The sequence below is a fragment of the Rattus norvegicus genome, chromosome Y (genome assembly GCF_036323735.1).
Source record: "Rattus norvegicus strain BN/NHsdMcwi chromosome Y, GRCr8, whole genome shotgun sequence".
Taxonomy (NCBI): domain Eukaryota; kingdom Metazoa; phylum Chordata; class Mammalia; order Rodentia; family Muridae; genus Rattus; species Rattus norvegicus.
Window position 1 is genome coordinate 24354130 of NC_086040.1, and position 17254 is coordinate 24371383.

General features: G+C 36.9%; 1 long non-coding RNA gene across 1 annotated transcript; it reads right to left on the bottom strand.

The window, feature by feature from the left end:
* Positions 1 to 1789: 1789 nt before the first annotated feature.
* On the bottom strand, positions 1790 to 15104 carry LOC134484434 (uncharacterized). Its single transcript, XR_010061894.1, has 3 exons — positions 14933 to 15104; positions 6741 to 6921; positions 1790 to 2041 (listed from the first exon to the last, which is right to left on the bottom strand). It is a non-coding gene; the product is annotated as an uncharacterized LOC134484434 (long non-coding RNA).
* Positions 15105 to 17254: the final 2150 nt, after the last annotated feature.

Below are 17254 nucleotides of genomic sequence, written 5' to 3' on the forward strand. Positions count from 1 at the left end.
CCTAACCAGACTACCTTAGACTTTCCCTTTGAAAGTCACTCACTGTTCACTCCTTTATCTGAATGGGCCTGTGACTATCCAAATCTGTCAAATGTTTTCTCTGTGTGTGGGAAGCTTGGTATCAGTGTCTTCCCAGGCATTCTCCACCCTATTTTTTGTGACAAGGTCTCTGATTGAATCTGCAGCTCAATGATACCATAATAGGAGTGGCAAGTAAGTCACAGTGTCTATCTCCCCAGAGCTCGAGTTATAGGTGTTTGCTGCCTTTCACAGCCTTTACATGGGTGTTGGGGAACAAATTCACTACAGCCCTAAAATGTATGCTCAGCAGGGCACCATCCTTTACCAATCTGAAAGCTAAACATGTTATCAGACATCCTAGATCTATACAGAGTTCCACTTGTTTTTCTGTAGCCTGCTTATTGGCAGTGATCATCAATGTGATAAATGCACTTATTTATGTTTCTCTTTGTTTTGTATCAAATAAAATATTATGTGATCACCTCCAGTGTTTATAACCTGAGTCTGTGCTCCCAGGCTACTAGCACTTAGGTTTGCCTCAAGAATTAACTATTCCTTATTTCCAGAGGTAAGTGCTGTATTTTGTGTCAATAATACCTTCCAGCAATTTTAACTTCCTAATAAATATATTACTGGTATAATCTATCCCAGCACTCATTTATATCTAAGACAGGAGGCAGATGTTTCTGATAATTTAGTAAAAGAAGCCATATCACATCTTTTTTCCAAATCAACTGTCAAATCTATAAATCAAGGTGCATACTGGTATTGAGTACTGGCATTCCTTAGCAAGAACTAAAATTATGGAATTCCTGTGGATGTGTTTCCTTCACTGAGGTACTCAATTAAATTCTTACACTTAACAAGAATGGCTACATTTATCAATACTATTCTAGCACAGACCTTATGTCATACTGTGAAAGTTCAGGGACACCAATATCATGGTACTAACAGTGACCTCATCTGACATGGCATCAGATACATATTACAGCAACAGTAGTTTTGAACTTCTGAATATATCTCCCAATAGAGCCGCACAGAAAAGTTTACTGAGAACAATTTACGTGCGTATTTAAAAAGCTCTTTACTAAACTGCATTAGTCAAAGCTCTTTGCACTTTGTAAGGTGTGGGCTGATGCTCTCTACTCAGCAGACAAAGAAGGAATACATTTTAGTGCAAGGATGGAAAATCACTGACAGTTCATGGGAAATGGTAAAAATTCAAAATGAGTGTCTGCATTTGGTTCTAAACTTAAAAGACTTTTTTTTTCTATTCCCAACAGAAGATCAGTAGCAAGTCATAGCAGGATGCCATGGAAATGAGAAACTGAAGCGATCAGTAACTCAATTTGCAGTTAAATGGTCTGTAAACAATCCTTACATGTTCATCAAAGAAAATACTTAAATATTAAATACTTGGTTGGAAGAGGGATTCTTGTGCACCTAACCATTTCTTAACCTAACTAATAAACAAGGAAATTTCAACCTCCCAAACCCCCTCAAGGAAAAACAACAAAAAATCCTCAAAAACAAACAGAAAAAAAAAAAAAACAACACTCTAAACCACTAAATTAAAACCCAAGGCACCCATAGGTTAAAGCCACTGAGCAACAGACAGGATTGAAACAGCATCACAATTCTTACCAATTGACTGAAAATCTTAGTGATAATAACTGTTAATTGAAATGAGATTAAAACTATATTCAAGGCTAAAGTTAGATATCCGGGTTCTGAAGCCTCAGCACAACCAGCAGCAGTGATGGCAGAGTCCAGGGCAACAGAATGCAGTAGTAAGGGCTCAGATGGGAGAACTCAGCCTACCTTTGTGAGTGTTGTAAAGGGCTGGAAATGTCAGGGTGAAGAAAGTTGTAGAGTATTTGCCAGGCAGCATTTACTGGAAGAGGAAAGGCTCTTCTTGTGTCACGATACCAGCACAGGCACTGGATGAAGCGAAGCCAAGCAGGAATGCACTGAACAGTGGCTCGCACTCTGTATGTATTTCTGCTGCAAAATTCTGGTTCTGTGAAGATTTCAAAGAAGAACAAAAACAATATTGCAATTCAAATAAATTAACTGTTCATACCATTTAGTCACACAGTACAACTACCCATCAGCATATCCATAAAACCCTAACCCGTGGGTTCACAGTCACTTTCTCCTATGCAGACACTACTTGCACAACCTCTTTAGTGGCTGAGAAAATGAGAGAAGCTTAGGTGACTACTGGGCAATTCTTTTTGTGATTTCTGAATATCCTAGAACCAAAACAAACAATTTTGTACTTTTTTCAAGTGTAATAAAACTATAGGAAAAGAGTCTATGAATAAAAGGAAGAAAAACACATGCTTTGTTCTATGACTTTAAACATAGGAAAATGTAGAAATATTACGGGTACTGAGACAGCTTTGTAAGTGGCAAGTTACTATAAACATACACCCAGAGCACACGCTCTATGGCCTCCTCATAATCATAGAATGCTTATGGCTCATTATTGTTTTTTATTGCTGCTCTGCAGTAGTTTTTGTTTTGGGGACAGGATTTCATTTATGCACCCCAGGATGACTGGCCATCCTATGGGTTCAGCCTCCTCAGTGCTGGGATTGCAGGTGAGTGGTGGCCTGCCATACCCAATTTATCATTATCTTTTGTGAGTACATGCTAGGTCTCTCTACATTTAGATCTTTGTAATTAATGCAAACTTCCTAACTAAATTAACTTGGTGTCACCTAAGTATGGGTAAAGAGCCACAATAAGGTCAAGACTTCTGAACTGACCAGGATGTTCTTTCTCAGGCATTCGACCTGATTCTAAGCAATCAGTACTTGGACCACTGGCTCCTACAATGGCATCCTGAGCATTTCTATTAGGACAAGCTGCTGGCACTCTAGCAGTTGTGATACAGCTACCAACACATATGAACATTGAGATATAACTGCAGAATTCTTTAAATGTAAGATGTAAATGTTTTGGCAATAGGTTGACTAAAATCCTAACACAACTTAAATGCCGAATAAATGATTTCAGATAAGGAGATTGCTAACAGGGTGCCAAGCACATTTAATTCCGTGTGTAATGCTATTGGATGAGATTTCATCATGACATTCACTGTCGTTGTTATCATTCCCAACAGTTCTTTGTTTATGCTGGCATTCACTAGTGTGAATAAAAAATCATACTATATCTTGCGGATCATTTGGCAACAGGCCCTTACTCTCATCCCATTTAAGTTCAAATTGTAAAAGCAGATCATATATTCCAGGTCCAAGTGAATCACTGACAGGCTGTTCAGCTGATCGGCCATCCAGAAATTGGCAAAGCCTACCTTATGAAAGGCAGCAGTAAATACTCAAAAATGAGAAAAAGAAAGGAAAAAAATGAGAAAATATAGAATCAGTTCTCTACTGCAACGCTGACCATTCAGAATGACTGCTGTTACAAAGGAAACCAATAAATAACACATGTACACTAAGCCCAGACAACGAGGGTGTGTAACCCAGTAAAGTAGGAAGGAGTTGAATGCAAAATCGGAAGGTAAACAGTGGAAGAGTGTGTGGTTGTCGTTGGGGAAAGCAGAAACCAAGTGGAGGGAGAATATGCTAGCCATAGTGGTTCGTTCCTGTAGGCCTTCACTTAGAAGGCTGAGGCAGCAGTGCAACAAGTTTGAGGCTAGCCTGTGCTACGGAGTAAGAAAAATAAGTGATGTAAGCACAAGAGGCAACCCGGTGTTGGACTACAAATCATTTGTTGGACAGGGTACACTTGGCTGACTACAAAGCTCTTCTTTGCCTATAAAAGACAGGAAGGGACAGACAGTGGTGGCTCATGCCTTTAATTCCAAAAGATGGAAGAAGAGGCATGCAGATCTCTGAATTGTTATCCAGCCTGGTCTACAATGTGAGTTCTAGGACAGCTGCACAGAAAAACCCTGTCTCACAAAATCAGGGAGAGAAAAACAGGCAGGGAGTGTGATCATCTGAGGCCTGTTGCATTCTCTAACCTAAATGACACTCTTAGAGCATTGGGTTTCAAGCCCAGGATCTTATGCATATGAGGCATGCACTCTACCACTTGACTGCACCCACAGACTATATAATATTGATTTCACTAATGTAATGGTAATGACTGTGTTGGCCTTAACATTTCCACAAAAGTCACCTCTGACAACTATTCTGAAAATAATGATAAATGTGTTGTTAAGCAACTAACTCATGCAATATATTCTCTTCGAGTTTATAAATGGGTATAGCTCAATTCTTATAACAATTCTCTTAAGGGGAGTAGATTGAGACAGGCTGCACTATGTACCCCAGGCTGGCCTCTAACTTGAAATTCTCCTGCCTTTACTCAGTAAGGCCAGGATCATAGTGTGTAACGGCACGGTAAACTTTCTCTTAGTATTTCCTAAGATAGTCCTTTGTTATTCACATTAACACAAATTCAACTTTACTGGTTCTCTTTAAACCTGTTATAATTATAAAAAAAATTCCTGTCATTGCAGAGGAGAACCAGATACTGGTTGTTGTGCAGGGGACCCAGTGGTACCTGCGTGGAGGAGAATGGATAGAGATAGCTTTTGACTTTATCCTCTTAGTCTCCCTTTTCTTTACATTACAGAAGAAAATTTATAGATAATATTGCATTCCTCTGACACTATAGTAATTCTGAAAATGAGCTTAAATTCCCAGCTCTCTGGATGTATCCTTTTTTTTTATTTAGTAGACACATTCAACCAGGGAAACTATGGCAGGCTTGCCCTCAGATGTGGTTGGTTCTTTCTCTTTATTCTATAAACATTTCTCTTCAGAGGGATACATGACTATATAATATGAATCAATCTTGAATATCATCTATAACAGATAAGGTTTGAATTAGCTATGGAAACAATAATGACAAGTTTTGAGACACTGGTCTCTGGAGCCGATATATTTTGATTCTATGATCCTCAGCCTGTGCTGATAACCACTGAACACTCTCCAGGTCCCTTGAGTTCATGTCCATGCACACACAATTTTACTCAAAAAAATTAGTAAAACCTGATCTGTGCCCAGGCACTCATTGCACATGCCTTTAGAGTCAGAGGCAGCAGATCTGGGTGAGTTCAAGATTAGCCTGTTCTGTAGATCCTGATCTCAGACAAACAGGGCCACACTGAAATACGTGCCTTGAAAAATAACAACAACAGCAGCAGCAGCAACAAAAATAAACAAAACCAAACAAATTGATCGCTAATGATATAACTAAGGACTCTATTTTAAAACTTTAGTTAGCTTACTAGAAGAATGAGGTAATATTACTATTGGAAAGTCTGGGACTTTGTGCTATCTAATTGGATTCCTAGTTGGGGCAAAAAATGATAGGATAGAGGACAAAAGATTTCCTTAGTATAAATAGAATGCACTATATTTGACACAGTAACTTTGCAGAAAGATAGTACTTAAATTTCTTAATTTTTTTTGGGGGGAAAGAAGGTAGCATAAGTCAATTATAAAGATTCCGATACAACTATGAATATAAATGTTGAGCAATCTTTTTTTTAAGACCAAGTATTTTTCAGTAAAAATAATGGAGAAAAAAGGGAAATAAGATATTTATTTTAGGACAAAAGTTTACAAACATTTTCAATAAATAAAACTATGGTGAAAACATTAAGTTAATACTCTGACATACATTTTAGGGAATACTTTTATAAAGGAAGTTTGAGTAAATAGTCGAACTGATTTTAAATGACCTATACCCTATAACACTTCTGTTTTAGTAATGATATTATAAAAGCAACAAATCACTTCTTCAAAGAAGACGTTTACTAGTGTGTTAATCCTTTTTATACCTCACTCTAGCCTATTCAACCAATCAGTCTAAATTTATCATCACACAGTTCAGACCTAGATACCCATCCATTCAACAGGGATCATTCTACTCATCAGAGAAAGTAATTATGCATGAAATGATGGCTTCCTACTCAAAAAAAAAAAAAAAAGGACTCACCGAGGCACTGCTCACAAAGTACGCATCTATACCTTCCTGCTATTGCAACATCATCACAGTAAGCTTTCTGAATCTTCCAAAACCGTCATTTAGAAATAAGTTTATAGAAATGCTAGATCGGTGGCTCTATAGTTATGTACTGCTGATTTTGTGGAGAAAGGAGCTTAGTTCCCATCACCCATGCTTGGTTCACCACTGTCTACAACTCAAAATTCAGGGATCAGACACACTCATTAGGCTTTCATGAATACCAACCACATATGTGGTACCCATACATATACATATATGTAGGCACTCACATATATGTTTTAGACAAAAATAAACACTTCATAGGGATTTATAGTTAGAGGAAATCTAAGAGAATACTGAGGTAAATGCAGTATAAAGTAGCCTTGGACTTCTGATCCTTCTACCTTCAAATTCTAAGTAAGGGATTATACAATAACACTCTGCCTGACTCTCTTTTCTTTAGAAAAAAAAGTGCTATATTTTACCACACTGGTTAATTAATTATAATATATACAATCAATTCACTATCTGACTTCCATGTTATAAATGTTCAAGTATATCTGGTATCCAACAAAAGCACTTACTCCTGAATCTGGGCACTATTCCCTTGTCCCAATGTGAATCCTCCCTCTAAGGCTGTGCAATCCAACAGTCCAGTGAGGAATTTGAGGAAGTCAGTGCTAATGTACTATGCTCAAAATATTGTGCATGCCTTCTAGACTTACCAGAAGTTTAAACAACCAAAATCTGGATTTATAGTAGAAAGTTTTTTGGGGGGTTGATAAGAAAGAAGTGCATAAACCCATAAAGCGCAAGTGAATACACATATATTGGGATGATACCAATTGGAGCAAAGAAGCACGGCAGAAGACTCAGGAACCATAATATCACCAGGAATTCAGCAATCTGTAAAGCAGAGGGAAGACAAAAGAGAGAAAGTTCCTCATTATCATTACACAGAATAGCCTTTAATAAACAAATATATATAAAATGATGCACAGTTCAATAATCCTCTAGTGGGAGGTTGACTTGAGCACTGATCAGGTTATTCATGAACACCCTTGCATTCAGTCACTCAGAGTGGAGTACATCTATGGAGTACCAGTAAGTCAGATGCTCTGTGAGAGCGGAGAACACTCAGGAGACTCCTAGTGAGCTGGCCATTCTTTTAGCAAGGACATGTTCACAAGACTCTGTGCTGTACTACCTCAAAGGGATGATGATGAGACAAATTGTTTCTTGAATTAAGTTAAAAGGTGAGGAAATGATTTACTCCAGCTTGTCTCCAACCATTTGTGTTGATGCTCAGTAGAAAAAGGAATTCAATCAGAAGATAGCTACCACAGTAGATTCTTATCAAGGACCACACAGTTCTATCTATTTCAAGTTTATAAACAACTGAAAGAAATATATTGGTTAGTTATCTACCATGTTCCCTTTAAATATCTTTTCTCATAATTCTCTAAGTCACAGACCTAGGACAAAATATTTCTACAAAGACAATCTGTATATAGATAATCTTAATAGTCAATAAATATGCATCTAGGCATATTTCTTCTACCTCTTTATGCTGCAGAGTTCCATTAGATTAATTTCTATCAAACTTTTTTAATCATGTTATTCCATAGTTCTATATGATTTTTTTAATTTTCATTCTTTTTCTAAAGTATAAAACAGCAGGTTTAAATGGCATTGAACAGTAAGACCAGACTTGGTTTTTGTTTGAGACATGCAGTCATGACAATCCTGCAGCATGCTATGTAGACCAGACTGGCTTCAAACACAGGGATCATCTTTCCTCTGCCTTCTGTATCCTGGCATTAAATATGTGCCATGCCTAGTATAAGACTAGTTTAGTCAATGGGAGCTTTCTATATGATACAACCTCTTCTACTTTGCTGTCTCTGTCATTACACTAATTACACTTACTTCTACTGCACAGATTTGTTGTAAAATGAAAAGATACAAAACACAAGGCAAATGTCACATAATAATAGTTGACATCTATGGAATGTTTAAAACATTAAGAGTTTACTTTGTTCTTGGTACATTTACATGTAAAATAGTTTAAATCATTATAATAGCTTCATGAATTTAAATTATTATGCCTATGTTGATGGAGAAAACAAGAGCACAGAAAGGTTGAGGAATTTGCTCTGGATTATTGAGCTAAATGTAACATTTGGTTGGCCTGGCCTTGTACTTGAAGGTACCCATCTTCCTCTGCCTCCACACCTGGCTGCAACTTTTATAACTGTGCACGAAGCTGGTGCTCTCAAGTACTATGTTGCTTATATGCCCATTCACACCACTCGGGAACACTATTGATCTCCACTTCCTACAATTCTGATATTCAAACACTTTAGCTCTGCAAATTAAAGCTCTTAAAGACATCTACTCTCCAAATTACTTTTCCCAAACCTATGCTACACTACTCCCACTTCAGTCCTAATGCATCTTACCTTTTAAAAAGTGGGTTTTTTCCCAGCACCTACTGTGCTCTTTCATTTCATCTCAACGAAATTATATTTCCTTAATTTATATAATCATTTTTTTAAAAAAATATTTAGTAACTTAAAAATAACAGGTCAGAAAAAGTGTTGCTTTGAAATCAAATATATAAATCAAATATCAAATCCTAGTAGGTGAAATTATTTGATTTAGAATTTCTGGTTCTCAGTTTCCTCTTGGTCAATAGAAATATCATCTGTTCTCATACTGGTCTAAAAGAAAAATGCTTAAAATGATAAGTTATTAGGAAAATGCAACTTAAAAACTAAGACAATACCTCACATCCACTTGGATGGACGTAAAAGCACCCTCATACATTACTGGTAGTAATGGAAAGCGGTATAACCTCTATAGAAGAAAATAAGATGCTTTCCTATAAAGTAAAACATGCCCCAAGCCTGCACACCTACTTGGGTTCCATTTCTCGCCCCAATAGGAGGGAAACAACTCACCTACGTCACCCGTACAGTGTTTTCTGATCAATACATGTGAGCCATAGCAAGCATATGCCCATAGGTCCTAATATCATAATAGAAACAATGAAAAATTTTAAGTTTAGAAGACCCAAAGAGTCTATGAATGGACGAATGGATAAACAAAAAGTGATATGTGGAACGTAGTACGGATTGATGCCACAACGTAAATGAATATTGAGAACACACTAAGTGAAAATGCCACAAGACTTCAATCACATGGACTATCTACTGGAGGTATATCCATAAAGACAGAAAAGTTCTGTAGTTGTCGACAGCTGGAGCAATAGAAATTTGTGACTGGGCTCCCTTCTAAGACAATAAAAGGTTTAGGTAGATTGTATAACAATATTGACATCTTCTTGTAAAATAGTTAATTCTGAGGTCAAAAAACAGCTTAAGCAAGCATGACAAAGTGAGTTTGCACCATATAAAAACAGGCTTTGTCATAGATACTTATAATTTAGTGCTGTATCATGAAGCCAGTCATGCCGGGAAAGTTCACTAACCAGCAGCCTAGCAAAATAATCAGCCTCAAGTTCAGTGAGCAACCTGGCCTAAGGGAATAAAGCAGGGATAAGAAAGACATCTGTTATCCTCTTTTGGGCTTTTTCATGTACACATGCTGGGTATACCTGTATACAGGAATCTGACACACACACACACACACACACACACACACACACACACACAAAGAAGGAGTGTTCATCTTTTATACACTTCATTTCACTAAAAGAAGTAATTACAAAGTGGGAAAGTAATAAAATATTGAAGTTGACATTGAAATTCCATCTTAAGATTAACTGTTTTAACTGTTTGCCACTCACGGATTTGCTCCAACATTCCAAAATTTCTAATTCTGTCTGGTCAACTTGACATAACGTAGAGTGACCTGGGAAGAGGTACCCCTATTGAGAATGTGTTGTGACTGTGTCTCTGGTAGACGGTCTTGACTGATGGCTGATTTGAGAGGGCCGCAAAAAAACTCAAGTAATTATGGAATAAGCTGAGTTCATGGAGTTTCTATCTAAGAATAAGAATACCACCTCTGTGAATAATGGATCCATATAATAAAAGCTGCATACTGTTCTATTCTAAACTCTCACATAGTTTAAAATCTTAGTGAGAGGATACTAACATTCATTAGCATCTTTTGGGCTAAGTGATGTTTTATGTTTCTTGCTGTGTATAATTTTATTTTCACAGTAAAAACATACATGATTTTACAGGAGCTAAATGAAGAAACAGAGTTAAATCAAGTACGTCATCTAAGGACACAAATATTTAATTTCAGTAATCTGGTTCCAGAGCCTTCTGGACTTGTATGTAAAATATTTACAAATCAGAACATGTCAGTGAACTCAAAAAAAAAAAAAAAAAAAACAATGCCCCAAACAGAAGTCTATTCTATATCTTTTCATTATAATCTTTGCTGCATTGAGTCCAGTTGGTGGATATGTTTTCTTTTGTTGTTTTGGGTCCTAAATCACTGTTGAAACTCATCACAAAACAGTGCCTGCGCTTTACATCCCTTTCCAGCCATGGTAAGAACTGTCTTCTAATACGAATTGTCAATCTTTTTGTGAGCTAAATGAAATAAGTGTATTTTTGGAGTTTGGCTTCTTTTGTTTATTTTTAAATGGTTAGTTTCATGTTCTATAAACCTCAGTTATAAACTTTCATCTGTGTCCCTGTATGTGGCTTCAGTTCATTCCTCTCTCTTCTCCACACCATCACATTGGAAAAAAAACAAAACAAAACAAAACATCTATTACATTGTTGATAGAACTTTGTATTGTTCCAGTTTGGGGACATAAACATAGTACAGTTACTAATGTTCTCGAGTGCTTATACGTAGGTGTATGCACTTATCTCTATTCCTAGAGAGGTTCATAGGTTACTGCCCACAAACATAGGTTACCTCCGTTTTGGTAAATAGTGCCTAGCAACACTCTGAAGTGCTATGCCTACCTTTCACTTCCAGTATTACTGCCAAGATGTGCCACTATACAGAGCAACACAACTCCTGTACACTCCAAATATATGGCTATGTGAGAGGCTTCGAGGCTGCTACTGTTGTAGGCACATTGGCACAAAAATATTTCTTTGTATTGTAGCCTCTTAGGTTGTACATTTATAAAAAACAATATAATTAAATTTTTTTAACATTTTACATATACTACCAATTATTCTCAAAAAGGATTTCAACAATCAATAGTCCTACCATTAATTTACAAGTGCTTATTTTATACACTTAAGTCTACTGCAATTGTTAAGTCATAAGTGAAATCTGGCATAATTTGATTATTTTAAATTGAGCAAAGGTTAATAGAAGAAAAACTGAAAAACAAAAATCTGTATAGAAAAAATTATTTTTATGAAATTAAAACTCTGGGATATGAGATTTTTTATTGAAAATTATTGAACACTAGGTCATGTTCCCTTGAGAGACCATAGCAATTTTTCACATAATTTTTATGTGAATGCAAAATGAAAAGAATCTTGCTTGTACTTGCTTTACCGCTGCTGTGTTTCTCTCTGACTCTCAACAGTGCTATCTTCTCAGTACCTGAGTGGAGTTAAATAAAGACAGACAGCTGGCCTTATCTGTTTACCCTACCCCTCACCAATACTCACAAAAATCAAACAAAAAAAGGTTCTGAGGTTAGAGTGTAATGCACAATGTTAGATATATAAACTGCATGCATTAAAAATAAACTCAGAGTAATACAGTCTATGTTTACTAAAAACTTAGCTTGTCAAATAAGTTAAAAAAATAAAAAAAAACCCAAAATCTCCCTTTCCTTTAATTCACATGAAAAGAAAGAAATCTGCTTTTTTCCTGACTTATTTAACTCTTAAGGATTGACTTCTCCTAGTTTTTCAGTACTGGGGACTGAACTCAGGAGTCCATTTGAGACAGGCAATCATTTTGCTACTGAACTACATAACCCTCTCCTTCCTCTGTACGCCCAAACCCTTTTTTTTTGTCTAAAGACTCATTGCGGTCAAGGGCAGTTCCTATGTGTTCAAGTCACATAAAGGTGACTTGCGGGTTTACTGGGGAAATAGCATAGTGAGCAGAGAGCTTAAGGTGCAAGTGTGAGGATCTGAGTTTGAATGCAAGAAATCCACATAAAAAGCAAGATTTTATAACATGAATCTATAATCCCTGTGCTCCATCCACTGGATAGCAGGGTGAGATAGGAGAATATTAGACACCTATAGGCCAGCTTGAATGGCATAGCCGAGGTAAACAATAGAGAAACCCAGCCTCAAAACAAAAGGGAACAATGCCTGCCTTGTTCCTCTGATATTCTAACTGTGCAGGGGTCACATTTACATTTATGGATAATACAAAAACTTCAGGTTCTAAGTTACTTATAGATGAACAAATAAAGATAAATTTATAATAATCCTGTATATTTAAGGTACTGAGTTCATTGAATAGATGAGGAAACTGCTGTAGAAAAGAAGAATTTTCTATTGGACCAAAACAACCCATAAATGGTGGACCTGGAACTGAAAGTCAGACCGAGTTCTGCTCTTTCCATGGCAGCTTGGTAATCTGGTTGGTCGTGTGTACTGTAGACGTTTCATGTATCCTAGACACGTAAACTATAATTACCCTACATGCACAGAAACTGGTTAAAAATTATCATAACTCAGCAATATTAAATTGTATGATTTGTGTGCATAATACTTTTTAGCAACTAGTGGGAAGGAGGACCTTGAAGTTTTGGTTGTAATGGCTGACCTGTCTTTCTAGCTACAAAACTCTAAAAATACAATGAAAACATACAGTCAATTGGAAAGTTCCTGCAATGCCTTGCAAATAGGTTTATAACTTTGTGATATAAAGTAGGCAATTCTGAGGAAAAAGCATCCAAGAAATAATAAAGTTCTGTACATCACTTAATTTCAATTGGTTTTCTCTTCAATCCATTCAGACTTCTCCAAATATTGTTAAACTTCTCTTATGCTGCATGTAGTATTCTAGTGATTAGAGACAAAAGTCCAGCAATAAAGGTGTTTGAGACCAAGTACAACTATTTCTTACATATTAGTGGCAAGTAGAGACAGGAGTATGTGATGCACTGTCATGTCACAAGCATCTGAAGAAAACTAATATGGCTAAAGGGATAGAAAAATAGAGAGGAGACCATATAATGTAGTGTGCTCACTTAATGCCTCACTGAGAATACAGCATTAAACAGAGATCTAAATGAAGGGAAAGAATAAGGCAAATTGACACCCTGGGAAAGAGCTCCCTACGCAACAGATGTGTCCAAAGAGTAATGGATTCAACTGAATGAGCATGGGGAGAAAGACAAGATAGGAAGTAACCAACAATTAAGGTGCAACATCATTGAACATACTGTTTACTATGGAGGGGGAGGGTTTGAAGAAAGGGGAACAGAAGGAAACCACATTGCACAGACTTGTGGTTAGAAAAAGCTCAGGGTAGATGCACACTGTTGTACGATAAACAAGAAACAACTCTTGAGACAAAGATAGTAATAATGGATGGAGTGAATAGTGATAAAATTCAATGAATATGAAGACAGTAATAAGATTTCATGTTTGTGTAAGTGATAAAATACGAAGGATGTTGTTTGGAAACTAAGTGTTGGCCAAAGGTAAACTATCATGTGTGCTGTCCCCAGCGAGTAGTATTACTAATAGTAACGGTGAGCAACTGATTCTAACACTGTGACAAAAGTGATGTGCCTTCCTACAGACCTGAAGGGTTCAAGTTATCAAGAACTAAATTCTTTACAAACATGAGCCAAAAGGAATAAAAGCCATGAGCTCTCAGTAAAACAACTGTGCCCTTCTCAAAACCAGGCTTTTGGAAGAAAGAAAATAATGATATAAACCCTCTGACTACCAGGAACCATAACAAGCAGGGAATTACAGATGCTTCTGAGAGGTTCCTGTTCCTGATTAACATATGTGGAAGGCTCTGACGAGGCTATCTCTTCAGCGATCCCACTCAACTCCTACCCAGGAATGACTGATCTATCCCATTGTTGACATATTTCTTCCTTTTCTTATACCAAGACAGAAAGCCACTTTCCTTCTCCCCATGTCTGATATCATCATGCTCTTTGTTCTCTTTCCCAAATGGCTGTTTACTCTGAATTGGAAGCAAATTAGTAAACCTTAGAGATACTGAAAGAATATCAATGAGGCAGTTGCAGACACAACAACACTTTTGACATCACAGCCGAAGCAATGGCTCTCCAGGATACAAAACATTTTTCAGGGAAGGTGTAATGATAATGTCACTGAGAACTGCCATAGCCTACCTGGGGAACAGCTTTCCCTTATATTAACCAGATTCGAGGGTGCCCTTTACAGGAGTGTCTCCAGTGACACAGTGAAAACCTATACATACTACAACTCTCTGAAGGTAGAGACTTATTTTTGCTTCATTAGTGGTTACATGCTCTGAATGGAAAAACTTTGTCAGGGGCTTGGCATAGGTAGAAAAGTTCTGGGAACATAAGGTGGAGGAGATTCTTCTGGATATTTCTATTTCCAGGTATATTCCTGTGAGATACAATTCAATTTGTTAGGTTTCTCTGTTTCCCAAAGACCAGGATTTTCTTTGCAGACCTTTAATTGAATGAAAATTGTATTACGTTTTCCTATTGTACATTCCTTGGTATAGGACTCTATATATTTTTTCCCGTATGTGAACTTAAATATTCCTCTTTTCAATTAAATTTTTTCCAATGATTTTGGTAACAAAGGGGGTCATTTTTAGAGTGAATATAACAGTGTAAATATTGTGTACTCTTTTCAAAAGATAAACTCCCAAATCCTTATTTTTTCCTAAAATTACCAGACATCAGTAACACAAAGGACAACATAGACTATAGAATACAGTATTGTAGTTCCATTAGATATCAGTTTCTAATATCTACCTTCCTGTGTTCCCTCGGCCAGTCTTGAGGGTTTTGGATGTTTTACCATGATTCTTTCTTTAGGCCAAACATAAGATTCAGGAGGATGGGAAGGGAGAGGAATGAGTGAGGTCCAGGTATACCTCAAATTTAATAGGTTCTTAAGAACAGGAGGGAGTCTATTTGGCATTGTCATTTGTTGATTCTACATTCTTGAGCTAATTGTGCAGTATCCATGGCAATATTCCACCTAACGTCATAATTATAGAAGCCACCAAATATATATATACAGTATATATCAGTATATATATATATATATATATATATATATATATATATATAGAGAGAGAGAGAGAGAGAGAGAGAGAGAGAGTAACAAATCTAGATAAGATAGATGAACGTAATAAGTGCATTCTTCCAGGAACCAGATATAGATCCTTCCTGAGAGACTCAGCTAGAGCATGTCAAATACAAAAGTGAATGCCAGTGGCAAACCAGTGAACTGAAAACGGAACTCTTGTTGGTAGATTTTGAGTAAGGATTACAAGGGCTGAAGGGTCTTTCAACTCAATAAGAACAAAGATGCCAACAAACCTGGTACTAAACCAATGTTCAAAGACTGTACATGGACACACTTATGTCTCCATCTGCATATGTAGCAGAGCAAGGACTTGTAGGGCACCAAAGGAAGGAGAAGCCCTTGGTCATCCATAGGTTTGACTCCTAGTGAATGGGAAAGTCAAGGGGTAATAAGTGTGGTTATAGAGTCATAGGAGGGGGACTGCTTAGGGATCTTGTGGAAATGAAACTGAATATAAACATAACATTTGAAATGAAAATATATAAATATTCAATTAGGGGTTGGAGATTTGCTCAGTGGTAGAGTACTTGCCTAGCAAGTGCAAAGCCCTGGGTTTGGTCCCCATCTCTGAATAAAAGAAAAGAAAAAAAAAAGAAATATCCAACTAAAAGGGCAAAAAAAATGTTAAAAAAATTAAGAAATAATACAAAAGAGAACTGCCTGCTAATCACACCCATTGACTCAGGAATCTAATGATTCACTGTCAGGGAATGGTAGTCAGAGTAATTCTAGTGGAAAGAGTAAGATGATCAAACATCGACTAGAAGCACTTCTTTCTCCTAGATATCCGTGTCAGACACAAACTGCACTTTATGAATCCAAAGCATGGAGGAGTTTACACTGAGCTGAGGATATAAAATTTGTCTTTCTCTTCTTCCTTAGGATGTTTTACTACGGGGTAACAAAAATAAATGTGATGAGCTCTCAGAAAAACAATGGACCTCTTCCCAAAAACTGGCTTTTGGAATAAAGAAATGAACGATATAAACTCTCTGCCTTCCAGCAACCATAACAAGCAGGCAAGTCCAGATGCTTCTGAGAGGCATCTTGCTCCTGAATCCCATATGTGGAACACTCAGATCAAGTCTATCTGTTTAGTGAAACCACTCAATGGCTATTCAGGCCCCACTGAGTTTCTCATGAACCATATTTTTCTTCCTTTTTTTATACCAAGACAGAATTCAAGCTTCCTTCTCTCCATCTCTGATATTGTCATCCTCTGTGTTCTCCCTCCCAAATGGCTGTTTACTCTGAATTAGTGGCCAAATAGTAAACACTATTGGTACTGAAGGAATATCCAAGAGGCACATGCGGACACAACAACACTTTTGACATCACTGAAGAAACTAGGGCTCTCCAGGGTACAAGAGATTTTTCAGGGAGGGTCTAATGGTGATGCCACTGAGAACTGCAATGGCCTACCTTCTAAACAGCTTTATTTACATTGAAGAGATTTGAGGGTCCCCTTTACAGGATGTCTCCTGGGACACAGAGGAAACCTTTACATATTACATCTCTCTAAAGCTAGAGACTTCTATTTGCTTCATTATTGGTAACATGCTCTGAATGGAGAAAGTCAGTGGCTTGACATGGGTAGAAAATATGTGTGGAGGAGATTCTTCTGGATAATAATTTTTTTCCCAGGTTGATTCCTGTGATATACCGTTCAATTTTCTACGTTATCTCTGTTTCCAAAAGGCCAGTATTTTCCTTACAGATCTTTAATTGGGTGAATATATTACTACATTTTTTCACTGTACATTCCTTGCTATATATATATTCCTGAGTGTACTCAAAAATTCTGTTTTCTAATTCAATTTTTCAATGACGTAGGAAACGAAGAGGCCCCAGCCATAGCGTGAATATACCAGTGTATATATTGTGTACTACTTGAAAAGATAAACTCCATAATCCTATTTTATCAAAAATTTACCGGACATCAGTAAAGAAAAGGAAAACAGGAATTATAGAATGTGGATCTG